The sequence below is a fragment of the Perissodus microlepis genome, chromosome 3, assembly GCF_051167445.1.
Source record: "Perissodus microlepis isolate ML-2025 ecotype Zambia chromosome 3, ASM5116744v1, whole genome shotgun sequence".
Lineage (NCBI taxonomy): Eukaryota > Metazoa > Chordata > Actinopteri > Cichliformes > Cichlidae > Perissodus > Perissodus microlepis.
The window spans coordinates 13,253,235-13,265,336 of NC_140463.1; the positions used below are offsets into that span (position 1 = coordinate 13,253,235).

General features: G+C 45.4%; 1 long non-coding RNA gene across 1 annotated transcript; it reads right to left on the reverse strand.

Moving 5' to 3' along the window:
* Positions 1–3,359: 3,359 nt before the first annotated feature.
* Positions 3,360–4,011, reverse strand: LOC146390017 (uncharacterized). Its single transcript, XR_014799786.1, has 3 exons — positions 3,816–4,011; positions 3,652–3,699; positions 3,360–3,571 (listed from the first exon to the last, which is right to left on the reverse strand). It is a non-coding gene; the product is annotated as an uncharacterized LOC146390017 (long non-coding RNA).
* Between the last annotated feature and the right edge of the window lie 8,091 nt (positions 4,012–12,102).

Below are 12,102 nucleotides of genomic sequence, written 5' to 3' on the forward strand. Positions count from 1 at the left end.
TACGTTTTGATCTAGAGTGGAGAGCCTCACTTGTTGATCCACAATAACATTGTGGAGCAACTATTCCTCCACAGCCTGGTGATCTGCCCACAGTTTTCATTCTATAGTCATCATTTAACCTTAACATTGTAGGAAAATTTTTTCTTTAAAGTCAACAGTTTTACACTTATTGTGTCACGTGTCATTTTTCTGCTTTGCAAAGTCAAACTGTATTTGTTGAAAAGGTGAAAAAGGCTTGACCTGACGGGAAATCCTGCAGAAGAGGACGACAAACTAACAGATGAAAGTACAAACAAGTTAATATTCAATGATGAATCAATAAAAGAGCATTTCAAAAACACTGCGTGCTTTAACAGAAAGGCAGACTGAGGCTTCAGCTTGGCTCCCACTGGCTACTTAACGGTAAACTCTGGATATGTTACTGGGGTTCAAAATCTATCTGTCTATCTAAGTCACACATCCTCACTGACACTTGATAAAAACTCTGATGACCTGTTGTTTCAAGTTGTCTCCAAGGTTGATGTAAATTTCTTCCATATCTGTTACAGTGCGTGGCTTAAAAAATAATGTTGTGTTCATTTAATGTTACACAATTTTGTTTTCCCAGTCAAAAATGGCAGTTCCATGAACACTTATCATATAAAGTATAATAATAGATATATTTAGTTGTTTTCTAACAAATTTCCTGTGTCAGAGTTTTGATCAACCTCTTGTGAATATTACACGTTTTTAAAACCACTGTTTGTTAATTATGACTTTTATGCCTCATTACTCATTAATAACTCTAATAATACTCTAAAAAAGATAATTTCTGGATTATTTTGACTCTAAAAAATAATCAAATAAAAGGGTCAAATTTACCAAGAACATTTGTTTTGAAATCATTTATATTGTCTATACAGTCTTTCTGCAACACCGTCTGGAGGTTTCCCAGTATAAACCTGTTACAGGCATAACTGGCATCACATGTTGGCCATATCTTTATGCTATATTTAGATCACTTGCTTGGCATATATTGTTTGAAAGGATAGTGTCCCTTAAAGCACACAGACTCATCTGGACTTTGGACATTAATGAGTGGCTGGCACTCCACACACTTTACCCAGACCTCTCTGATCAGTACCAGTTTGTCTCGTTGACAATGGCCTGGTCTTGTGTCACAGTTGTCGAAACATGTAAAATTCCTGGAGTGACATGGTGGCCTGAAAAATTGTCTGACCAGATTTTGCACCTCAAAAATGCTGCTAATACATAGCTGGGTCTGTACACACCAATCAAAATTGAAAGACACATCCCTGCTTTGCTTTGTTTCTGGTATACCTATATATAACTGTCTGTGAAAATCTTTTACGTCAAAGTTCATGCCTATGGTTTTCATGACCTCAGTCAGGAACAGTTTAAAGCAGGAGGTGACTTGAATGAGACAGCAGAGCAGCCTCAGCACTTTTTTTTCTCAGAATGTCCCCACGTTTGTCTTTTTTTTACTAAGACAGTGGCATTGACAGACACACAAATCTACCTCATCCAGGAGCTCAAATAGAAAGGAACTCAAAAAGAAAACACCTAGTCTTGTGAAGGCCATTTTTATACCTTAGTGTAGATTGCATATATAGATCATGTTTTATTTGACTGTACTTGAGATTATAAATATATTTTTGCATATATGAACATTTTTTCTTAATTTTTGACACATAAATGCAGTCAAAGGGCTTTGGGTTTTTTTGGTTGCCTTGTTTTTCAAGAGATGTTGTATGCAGTTAAACCTTTAAACATTGCAGTTTCTAAAATGGAAAGAAATAAGCAGTTTATTTTGAAATACCAGCCTTTTCTCTTATGGATATTTATTATTCCTCATCAATTAGACAAAGGCAGTGTCACGAACCAGGCCGTACGGTCATGACAAAAAACAAAACAAAACAAAAAAAAGAAAAAAACAGACATGGGGTCCGTTCTTCGTACCTCGCTAAGTAAGTTAGCTGGATTTGATTGTTGACGATTTCGCGTGATCTTGGATCGTTCGGTTCTCCGAAGCTCATCCGGGACTTGCTGTCATAGCAACAGATCCATAAGCGTAAACCTGCTTGGGAGCAGCCAGTGACCTCCAGCCAGTGCACTTGGACCAACCTAGTGGCAGAGCTGCACGGGACAGAATTGTGCAACACAATTTCGAATATTGACAAAAACGAAATTTATGATATTTGGCAATCGTCTAAAGGAGGATGAAGTCATTATGTCCATTGATGGAGAATTGATTGAAAGAGTTACTGAATTTCGTTTTTTGGGTGTAATAGTAGATGAAAATTTGACGTGGAAATCTCATATTGAGTATATTAGAAAGAAGATGGCTAAAAGCATTTATATTTTGGGAAATGTAAGAGATTTATTAGATTATAAAACAATGCGCATTTTATATTTTTCATTGTTTTTCTCATATTTTAGTTACTGTGTTGAAGTTTGGGGGAATACATATGAGAATACTATAAAACCACTAAACTTATTACAGAAGAAAGTGATACGAATGATTCATAATGTTAAATATAGAGAACATACAAATAAATTATTTATAAAATCAAAATTATTAAAATTAGGAGATTTAGTGAAATTACGGACACTATTAATTATGTTTAAGGCTAAAAATAATATTTTGCCCTTTAAGTTACAAAGAGTATTTTTAATGTGTTCAGTGGGAGAAGATAGCAGAAGGAAATTTTATTTTAAGCATCAGTTAGCTAGGACTACACAAAGATTAATGAGTCCAACGGTTAGGGGTATACGACTGTGGAACTCTCTTCATTATAATTTAAAGAATTGTATAAGTTTACATTATTTTAAAAAGTGTTACATGCTTAAAACGATAACTCAATATGAAGAATGCGAATGAAATTGGAGTTCATTGAAAAAGGATCCATTATAATTTTTTGTTTTATTTATTTTAATTTTATTTTTCTCCTTGTTACTATGTGGAGTGGTATATTCCGATTGTAAATTTGTTGTTTGGTTTGAGCTAGGACCGGAGAGAAATGTTAATATTAGTTTGTTCCCTGATTTTTGGTGCCCACTTGTAATATAAGTTGGATTGTAGATAGGGGGCAGGGTTTGATCTGTTGTACCAAGTGTGAAATAAATAAATAAATGAAATGAAATATTAAAAACATGACAAAACATATTTTTCATTGAAATTTATTTGAGCATCTTTTTCTGTCTCATCAAAAAAAGCCAGTCATCATTTGCCAGGAAAAAAATCATATATACTGTATCACGCAAGGTCATCAATAGTGCTCTGTATGAAAGTGTATTTTTACTTACTCTGAAGTTCCTTTTGAAGCAACTTGATTTATAGTTGAACTTTTTGCCTCATTAGAGCTTGAAGTTCGATTTCACCTAGAAGCTTTTGTTTCTTTAGCTCAGTATACTCCATTTTTTGCTGGAGACTTCTCTTATAGAGCAAACGAATGTCACCCTGTTTCAATTGTAGAGACAACATTTAACGGTCAATACATGTCATATAGGAAGTAAAATTAATTACAAGACTGCCCACCTCTGTATCAGGCCTCTCTGCCGGCCTCTTTGCCTGCAAATCATACTGCAGTCAGAAACACATAGAAGTACACAAGTAGATACAAATTCAGGCCAAATTATGCATGCACTTACAGGGACTTCCTCCAAACCACAGTCATCTGACAGGGTTGCTTCACTGTCCTGTGCAATGGAAACAAAATGGTGTTACAAAGGGATGTGGTACAGCCTATTGGTCTAAATAATTAAAAAAAAGATTATATATATATATATATATATATATATATCTCCCAACTTACTGTGCATGCTTCAGTCACCCCTTGCATGGGAACAGGTAAAAGTGATGGAGTGTTATGTAAAACTACACACAAAAAAACCCACAATGTCAATAAATGTCAAAGTACAAAAAGCATTTTAATTAAGGCAACAACCAAATATTTTACATTGTACAAATAGAATTATGAGCTCATTTACCAGTTATGAAGGTGCTGCTGCTACTGCACCCCGGCTGCTGGTCTAAGGAAGAGCTGTACGGTGGCCCCTAGAGACAAAGCACGTATGTGGCGGAGGTGTGGTCCCGGGCGCGGCTGCAGGGGAGGAGTGGTGCAGTGAGCTCAACGGGGCGGTGCTGGAGATGCCGGTGAGAACAGCTGATGGCGATTTGGACTGATGGTTTTTTCCTTCCCTTTTTATAGTGAGAAGGAGAGGAGCGGAGGGAGAGGGAAATCAGCTGGGACCGACAGCTGTCAGACTGTGTTCAGTCATAACCCAGGGAAAACTATAAATAAATGTGGAATCTGGTGATAAAGACCTGTGTGTGTGTGTACCTGTGTGTAGTGCATTTCACAAGTGGTGCCGAAACCCAGTGTCCAGCCGGCGTGGGGATGTCCGACCCACAGGCTGCGCCGCCCGCCCAGCCTTTGCAGTTTCTGGCGCAGATGCTGGCGGAGATGGTGAAGATGAGCCAAGACCAAGCGGGGACCCAGCGGGCTCACCTGGCTGCGCTGCAGGAGCAGGCGGACCGGCAGACTCTGGTTCTGGAGCGGCTGGTTGGAGCCGCTGCTCCGCCGAAGCCTCCGCCACTGTCGGTGGCGATGCCCCGGATGGGGGACGGGGACGACCCCCAGGTTTTCCTGGAGACTTTTCGTGCCACGGCAGAGGCCTGCCAGTGGCCGCAGGTGGAGTGGGCTCCGCGTTTGCTTCCTCTGCTGTCGGGGGAGGCTCAGACGGCGGCCCTGAGTCTGCCGCCGACCTCGAGGAGCAGCTTCCAGGACGTGAGCCGGGCGGTGGTGGACAGGATGGGGCTCACCGCTGAAGATCATCGCCGGCGGTTCCGGGCCTGTCGGCTGGCCGCGGCGGATCGGCCGTTTGCTTGGGCCCGGAAGCTGCACGACGCGGCGGTGCGCTGGCTGCAGCTGGGATCGTCAGAGGGCGAGACGCTGCTGGTGGACAAGGTGGTGCTGGAGCAGTTCGTGGAGGGGCTGCCTGCGGAGACGGCGAGATGGGTCAGATGCCACCGTCCCGCGAGTCTGGAGGTGGCGGTAACGTTGGCGGAGGACCACCTTGCCGCTAGAGCGGGGGAGCCCTGGGACAGCGGCCGGAGGCCGAGCAAACAAGCCCCAGTGCCGGCACCGAGGCGCTGGGTACCTGCGCCAGGGCAAGCAGAGCGGGTGCCGGCGCTGAGCCCCACTAATCCTTTTGCTGCGTTTGTGCCTTCCCAGGGATCAGACATGAGCAGTGCCGCCCCTGAGCCACGGAGAACAGCACAGACGCCGGGGCAGGAGTGCTGGAAGTGCGGGCAACCGGGACACCTGAGGAGGGACTGTCCTCTGATGGAAGTGGGGCAGGTGTTCTGCGTTGCCGGTGCCCCAGCACCCTCTCCCGGTCCAGGAGGGACATACAGTATTCCGGTAAGGACTCGAGGGGGTATACCCCATGCTTTGGTGGACACGGGCTGCACGCAGACCCTCGTGCACCAAGGGTTGGTTCGCCCCGGGGCATTGCTGGAGGCAGAATGGGTGGAGGTGAAGTGTGTTCATGGTGATGTTCACAGGTATCCCATAGTGCCGCTGTTATTAAAGTATAAGGGCAAAACGCATAGAGTAATGGCTGCGGTTAGCCCGCGCCTGTCACATCCCCTAATTTTGGGCACGAATTGGCCGGGGTTTCATCATCTGTTGGGACAGTATGCGGGGATGCGATCACGACCGTTGGTAGCATGTAGTGTCTGCGCGGCGCTCAGCGGTGACGCGGGGTCGTCCGACACTGACTCCGGGGAGGGGGAGCCGGCGGGTCCTTCATGGGAAGCCCCGCCGGCTCCGGAAGTTCCCCCCACGGGTGATTTCCCACTGGAGCAGTCTCGTGATGACACCCTACACTCAGCCTTTGACCAGGTGATTGAGATTGATGGTCACGTGGTGCGCCCTGAAGCCGTGCGGACCTACCCGCGCTTCATTTTATCAAAAGATAGGTTATATCGAGTGAGTCGTGACACTCGCACGGAGGAGACACACACCCAGTTATTGGTGCCGCAGGGCCGCCGGGAACCGATTTTCCAGGCGGCTCATTATAACCCCATGGCAGGGCATATGGGATACGAAAAAACTCTGGAGCGAATAACGGCCCGATTTTATTGGCCGGGCATCCGAGCGGATGTGCGCCGCTGGTGCGCGTCCTGCCCGGACTGCCAACTTGTTAATCAGCCGGCCATACCAAAAGCGCCTTTGCGCCCGCTTCCACTCATAGAGGTCCCGTTTGAGCGCATTGGCATGGACCTCATCGGGCCGTTTCATCGGCGTGCACGCGGCTACCGCTTTGTATTAGTCCTGGTGGATTATGCAATGCGGTACCCGGAAGCAGTCCCGCTGCGCAACATCTCTGCAAAGAGTGTGGCGCAGGCACTGTTTCAGGTCATCTCCCGAGTCGGAATCCCAAAAGAGATACTGACTGACCAGGGCACGTCGTTTATGTCTCGTACACTGCGGGAACTGTACGAATTACTGGGCATTAAATCTATTCGGACCAGCGTCTACCACCCTCAGACGGATGGGCTGGTGGAGCGGCTGAATAAGACTTTAAAGTCCATGATTCGTAAGTTCATTACAGAAGATGAACGCAATTGGGATCGCTGGCTAGACCCTCTGTTATTTGCAGTGCGGGAGGTGCCCCAGGCCTCCACGGGATTTTCTCCCTTTGAACTGCTGTTCGGCAGGAAGCCGCGTGGGGTGCTCGACCTGATTAAAGAAAGCTGGGAGGACGGTCCGAGCCCCGCCAAGAATGAGATTCAGTACGTGTTGGACCGGAGAGCGAAACTCCACACTTGGGGGAGGTTGTCACGGGAGAATTTGCTCCAGGCTCAGCAGCGTCAGCAACGCCTGTATGACAGAGGGGCTAGACTCAGGCAATTTTCACCGGGAGAAAAAGTGCTTGTATTACTCCCTTCTTCCAGCTCAAAGTTGCTCGCCAAGTGGCAAGGACCCTTTGTGGTCACACGGCGAGTCGGGGACGTTGACTATGAGGTCGCTCGGTCGGACAGGGGAGGGGCCACGCAGATTTATCACCTCAATCTCCTTAAAGAGTGGAGAGAGGTTGAAACCGCTTCTCTGGTAAGCCTGGTTAAGGAGAGAGATGAGTTGGGGCCGGAGGTGCCAAATTCCATCATCCCCGCCTCCCTCCCTTGTGCTGACCATCTCACACAGGCCCAGAGAGCGGACGTTGTCGCGTTACAACAGCGTTTTGCTGATGTGTTCTCCCCCCTGCCCGGCTGAACGTCTCTCATTGAGCATCATTTTGTAACGCAGCCTGGCGTGACGGTGCGTTCACGGCCCTACAGGCTTCCTGAGCATAAACGACAAATCGTTCAGAGGGAATTGGCTGAAATGCTGAAAATGGGAGTGATAGAAGAGTCGCACAGCGCCTGGTGTAGCCCCATCGTTCTTGTGGTGAAGAAGGATGGGTCTATACGGTTCTGTGTCGACTATCGCAAGGTGAATGAAGTGTCACGTTTTGATGCTTATCCCATGCCCCGGGTCGACGAGCTCCTGGATCGGCTGGGCACGGCCCGTTTTTTCACAACACTGGATTTAACCAAGGGCTACTGGCAGATTCCCTTGTCTGCCGAGTCCAAGGAGAAAACGGCCTTCTCCACTCCGTACGGGTTGTACCAATTCGTTACGCTTCCGTTTGGCTTGTTCGGAGCCCCTGCCACCTTTCAGCGCCTCATGGACCGGGTGCTGCGTCCGCACGCTGCATTTGCTGCCGCCTACCTGGATGACGTGATCATCCACAGCGACACCTGGGCGGAGCATGTGCAGCGGGTGGCCGCGGTCCTGGAATCACTGAGGAGGGCGGGGCTCACGGCCAACCCGAAGAAGTGTGCGGTTGGACGGAGGGAGGTACAGTATCTGGGGTACCACTTGGGGGGCGGGCAGGTGCGTCCACAGGTGGAGAAGACGGCGGCTATCGCATCCTGCCCGCGCCCCAAGACTAAAAAGGAGGTGAGACGGTTTCTGGGGCTGGCAGGTTACTATCGCCGTTTTGTGCCAGGGTTTGCGCAGCTGACCAGCCCCTTGACCGATCTCACCCGAAAGGGTGCTCCAGATCTGGTTCAGTGGACGGGGCCGTGCCAGGCGGCGTTTGTGCAGGTGAAAAAGTCTCTCTGTGGGGAGCCGCTGCTTCACACTCCTAACTTTTCCCTCCCTTTTGTTCTGCAGACTGACGCCTCGAACAGAGGGCTGGGGGCCGTTTTGTCCCAGCAGGTAAGGGGGGGCCGACCGTCCCGTTCTTTACATCAGCCGGAAGCTGGCAGAGCGTGAAAGACGGTACAGCACTGTGGAGAAGGAGTGCTTGGCTATCCGGTGGGCGGTCGATTCCCTTCGCTATTACCTCCTGGGGCGCTCATTCACCCTCTGCTCGGACCACACCCCGCTGCAGTGGCTCCACCGCATGAAGGATGCCAACGCCCGGATCACCCGGTGGTATCTGGCTTTACAGCCCTTTAAGTTCAAGGTGGTCCATAGGCCGGGGGCGCAGATGGCGGTGGCCGATTTCCTCTCTCGCTCGCGGGGGGGGGAGTAGGTTCGGTCGGGTGGTGGGGGTGTGTGGCGGAGGTGTGGTCCCGGGCGCGGCTGCAGGGGAGGAGTGGTGCAGTGAGCTCAACGGGGCGGTGCTGGAGATGCCGGTGAGAACAGCTGATGGCGATTTGGACTGATGGTTTTTTCCTTCCCTTTTTATAGTGAGAAGGAGAGGAGCGGAGGGAGAGGGAAATCAGCTGGGACCGACAGCTGTCAGACTGTGTTCAGTCATAACCCAGGGAAAACTATAAATAAATGTGGAATCTGGTGATAAAGACCTGTGTGTGTGTGTACCTGTGTGTAGTGCATTTCACAACGTACAAACTCCAAAACACTTGCAAACTCCAAAACACATGCAAACTCCAAAACACTTGCAAAATCCAAAACACTTGCAAACTCCAAAACACTTGCAAAATCCAAAACACTTGCAAACTCCAAAACACTTGCAAACTCCAAAACACAACGGAAGTGCTCCAGGACGCTAGGGGCAGTGTTGAGCTCGATTTGCAAAATAAACGGCAAATTTGTCTGTATGGGACGGTCTAGTCTCCGTCTCGCTTCCCAGGTTGGTTAGCAACCATGATACTAACCGCTGGAAACGTGTCATACAACTTTGTTTGACAGAAATGAAGGAGAACATATTTTGTTAATTTGTTTGTTTGTTTCTACAAGAGCTTTGTGTGATTTGATAAGTATCTGAGGCTGAGACCACAGGACAGTAAAACATGATTTTTGGGCTTCATTTCTGTACTGAACAGTCATTTAAGATTAGTTAGTAAATAACAATTAGCTAATGTTGTTCATGAGACTAAAGTCATATCACTTTGGTAATGTAAATATAATATGGCCAATATTATAGTTATTATATTAATCATTATTAGCTATTACAGCAGTGAACATGAACTCTGTGTCAAATACTGAGCCTCAGTACAGATTCAAGTTGCAGTTATTTATATGTCTTATCACCTTAAATCTTCACTCAAAGACAAGTGTCTTTGACAGTGTATATATAGGTGTATCATATATAAGAGACAAATGTTGTTCCTTCAGTATGTTAGCATTACTAAATTTGGCTTATTGCTTACATATATTTATAAAAAGAAAATGTACAAGCTGTGATAACTGTTTCTGATAAAATGAAGAGTAGACTGATATATTGAATATTCCTTTATTGGGTGAGAAAATCAGACCATGTCATAACTGCTTTAAGTCATACAGAATAGATATCAGAGCCTTAAACAGGCTGACTTCTGCTAAATGGGTCAAACTGGGCAGAAAGTATACAAACACATAACATCCTTATAAAATATGATGTAACACTATAGATCAACTTACCTCAGAATATATAAAGCATATAAACAATTACAGCAATATGATGCAACAAACACAGCAGTACTACTAATCCAAAATACTCAAAGCTTCATAGAACTGAAACAAACATTTATTTTTAGGTCCATTCTGCTGCTGATACATACTTTAGGTTTCTGAATGTTAAACTTGTTGCTGCCTTTCATAGTGTGTAACTTGAAGGCCCTGAGTACTTTCTCCCACACTGAAAACACTGGGAGGATAAAATTATTTGAACATTACCTAATAAGACTGATTCAGGACAGACAATTAGTGATTCTCAGGCCCAGTGAACAAAACAAAAATTACTGAGCTGACTTGTTTTGTTCACTGGGCCTGAGATCTCCGGTAGCACCCCTGCTTGCACACCTTTGGATTTATGCTCTTAATTATTTATTTTCATTAATTTAAGCTTCATCAATAAATGTGGCGTTAGTACGATACAGAAGTAATAGTGCACTGAGGAAAGAAAGTTCTGGTTCTCGGTCTATTAAAGCCTCTTGCTGCAGCACACAGTGACTTTCTGCCTGGGGCTGAAGTGATAATTACACCTTGACCAACCTGCGTTCATCATCAGCTCAGACAAAAACGTGGATTTTCATGCTCTGCTACATTTGAGTTTTTCTGTTTTGTGACAACAGCACATTTCATGACGCTGAACCTTTCAAAGCTTCACGAGTTCAGTAAAGCTCTTACATGTGACATACCTCAAACTGAAGAAGTGCCTTTACATAATGAAACATGTCGCCATGAAGAGAAGTTTTGTCTTTATGTCATCTAAACAAGATTTGTAATGTGACTCCAGCTTCTGTTAGTAATGTTGTGTTACTGTTGAAATGTGAACTGTATCTTTAAAGGGCCCATAGTCACAGCTGCCTCCACACCAACACAAGTTCAACATGAGTGAAACAGAAACTCTGACTCCGTCTATGTGAAAGGTTCATGGGTCAACATCACATTAACCATTATGGAGTCTCTGATATAAAACCATGATATGATCCAAATGGAGGATCATGTTTATTATTATGGAGAAAACCACAGAGAGAGGCTTTTTTTTTTGTCACGCTAACTTCTGCTGTGAGTTTAATATTAAACATTCTTACTTTAGTAACCAGTGAGATGAGAACAGAGACTCATAAAGGAGAGCTGTATGAGTTCGCGATGGACCACACGTAGCACACCCATTTCCAGGAACCAGCACTGCATCATGTGACTTATCTTTAAGGTGGCATCATGTTGAAGAATGCTGCTCTTCAGGTCCTGATGAAGAAAAATGTATGAACACATCAAAGCTGTCAAAGTGCCAGAGCAGAATTTTAAAAAATGTGATTGTCTTTGCATTAAATGCATCACTGGGTGAGGCTAAATGTCTTTTTACATTACACCACAGTCACGAAGAGTGTGAGACAAAATGTAGATGCAGTTGTATCACAGCTGTTAGCAGGACAAAGAGCTTTAAGAAGACATGAAGAGCATTATTGTTGAATGTCTTTAATCCTGCAGTGACAAACTTATTTCAGTGTTTCCTGTTGCTGTTGTCCTGTTTGTGTAAGAAGAGGCTGAATAAGCATCCATCAGTGGGAGGTTCCCATCAGGTATCTCCACCATGGACTCCACCTCCATCCCCACTCTCCAGGATCCACATAAAGAGAGACGGACGGAGGGGGGGAAGGACTCAGCTCCGGTTTCATGTGGGGGATCAGTACTTGAAACTCTGCTATATCTCTATATATCTATATCTCCTGCCCTCTGGGTTTAGAAGACACAAAATTGCCATCCATTGATGCAGATAATGCACAGGCTTGTATGCTCATAGAAAAGAAAAATCAATTTGGGTTTTAAAATGGTGATTTTAGGTTTGACAGTCAATGTGAATGTTAACCTTCTCCTAGAAATAAACAAAAACACAGATTTTATTCATGCTGCTCAAAACTCTTAATTCTAAGAGATCAATTGATCACATAAACAGTATTATTGTCATGAGAGTATACCTTAGAGGAGTCAGAGGTGACACCAGAATAAGGTAAACATATTTCTTTCTTTTTGCAATATTAAAAACAAGTACTATAACATTAAATATCAGTCATCTTCTCAACAATGCCATGTTCACCTTAGAATCCTTTTTGTCAGGTGGATGTTACATGTTACATTCACCAGCTGTTTGTTG